This window comes from Columba livia, unplaced genomic scaffold (assembly GCF_036013475.1).
Source record: "Columba livia isolate bColLiv1 breed racing homer unplaced genomic scaffold, bColLiv1.pat.W.v2 Scaffold_102, whole genome shotgun sequence".
Taxonomy (NCBI): domain Eukaryota; kingdom Metazoa; phylum Chordata; class Aves; order Columbiformes; family Columbidae; genus Columba; species Columba livia.
This window is the reverse complement of record NW_027043007.1, coordinates 1,592,501-1,595,000: the sequence shown is the minus strand read 5'-3', so window position 1 is coordinate 1,595,000 and position 2,500 is coordinate 1,592,501.

Below are 2,500 nucleotides of genomic sequence, written 5' to 3'. Positions count from 1 at the left end.
ACCATAAACCTAACCCTAACCCTGACTCTGACCCTAACCCTAAACCTAACCGTAACCCTAACCCTAACCTTAAACCCAACCCTAACCCGAACCCTAACCCTAACGCTAACCCTAACCCTGACCCTAACCCTAACCCTAATGGCTGTAACCCTAACCCTAACCCTAACCCTTATGGCCGTAACCCTAACCCTAACCATAACCATAACCCTAACCCTAACTTTAACACTAACCCTAGCCTTAACCCTAACCCTAACCCTAACCCTAACCCTAACCCTAACCCTAAACCTAATCCCTACCCTGACCCTAACCCTAAACCTAATCCTGACACTAACCCTAAGCCAAACCCTAACCCTAAACCTAACCATAACCCTAACCGTAAGTCTAACCCTAACCCTAACCCTAACCCTAACCACAACCCTAACCCTAACTCTGACCCTAACCCTAAATCTAACCCTGACCCTAACCCTAAACGTAACCCTAACCCTAACCCTAACCCTAACCCTAATGGCCGTAACCCTAACCCTAACCCTAACCCTAATGGCCAGTAACCCTAACCCTAACCCTAACCCTAACCCTAACCGTAACCCTAACCCCAACCTTAACCCCAACCCTAAACCGAACAATAACCCTAACGCTAACCCTAACCCTGACCATAACCCTAATCCTAAACCTAACCCTAACCCTAACCCTAATCCTAATCCTAACTTTAACTCTAACCCTAACCCTAACCCTGACCCTAACCCTTACCCTAATGGCTGTAAGCCTAACCCTAACCCTAACCCTAATGGCCGTAACCCTAACCCTAACCATAACCGTAACCCTAACCCTAACTTTAACCCTAACCCTAACCCTAACCCTAACCCTAAACCTAATCCCTACCCTGACCCTAACCCTAAACCTAATCCTGACCCTAACCCTAACCCTAACCCTAAATCTAACTCTAACCCTAACCCTAACCCAAACAGCCGTAACCCTAACTCTAACCCCAACCCTAACCGTTACTCTAACCCTAACCCTAACCCTAACTCTAACCCTAACCCTAATGGCCATAACCCGAACCCTAAATCTAACCCTAACCCTAACCCTGACCCTAACCCTAAATTTAACCCTAACCCTAAACCTAACTGTAACCGTAACCCTGACCCTGTCCTAACCCTAATCATAAACCTAACCCTAACCCTGACCCTGACCCTAACCCTAAACCTAACCGTAACCCTAACGCTTTCCTTAACCCCAACCCTAACCCGAACCCTAATCCTAACGCTAACCCTAACCCTGACCCTAACCCTAACCCTAACCCTAACCCTAACCCTAACCCTAACCCTAACCCTAATCCTAACACTAACTTTAACTCTAACCCTAACCCTAACCCTGACCCTAACCCTTACCCTAATGGCTGCAACCCTAACCCTAACCCTAACCCTAATGGCCGTAACCCTAACCCTAACCATAACCGTAACCCTAACACTAATTTTAACACTAACCCTAACCTTAAACCTAACCCTAACCCTAACCCTAACCCTAATGGCCAGTAACCCTAACCCTAACCCTAACCCTAAACCTAAACCTAACCCCTACCCTAACCCTAACCCTAAAACTAACCCTGACCCTAACCCTAACCTAACCCTAACCCTAACCCTAACCCTAACCCTGACCCTGACCCTGACCCTAACCCTAACCCTCTCCTTAACATTAACCCTAACCCTAACCCTAACCCTAATCCTAACATAAACCCTGACACTAACCCTAATGCTGTAACCCTAATCCTAACCCTAACCCTAACCCTAACTTTAAACCTAACCCTAACCCTGACCCTAATCCTAACCCTAATGGCCGTAACCCTAAACCTAACCCTAACCCTAATGGTCGTATCCCTAACCCTAGCCCTAACCCTAATGGCCGTAACCCTAACCCTAACCCTAACGCTAACCTTAATGGCCGTATCCCTAACCCTAGCCCTAACCCTAATGGCCGTATCCCTAACCCTAACCCTAACCGTAACCCTAACACTAACCCTAATGGCCATATCTCTAACCCTAACCCTAACCCTGATCCTAACCCTAACCCTAACCCTAACCCTAACCCTAACCCTAACCCTAACCCTAACCCTAACCCTAACTGTAACCCTAACCCTAACCCTAACCCTAACCCTAACCCTAACCCTAACCCTTACCCTAACCCTAACCCTAATGGCCGTAACCCTAACCCTAGCACTAACCCTAATGGCCATATCTCTAACCCTAACCCTAACCCTAATCCTAACCCTAACCCTAACCCTAACCCTAACCCTAACCCTAACCCTAACCCTAACTCTAACCCTAACCCTAACCCCAACCCTAACCCTGACCCTAACCCTAAATTTAACCCTAACCCTAACCCTAACCCTAACCCTAACCCTTACCCTAACCCTAACCGTAACCCTGACCCTGTCCTAACCCTAACCCTAACCCTAACCCTAACCCTAACCATAACCCTAACCCTAATGGCCGTACCCCTAACC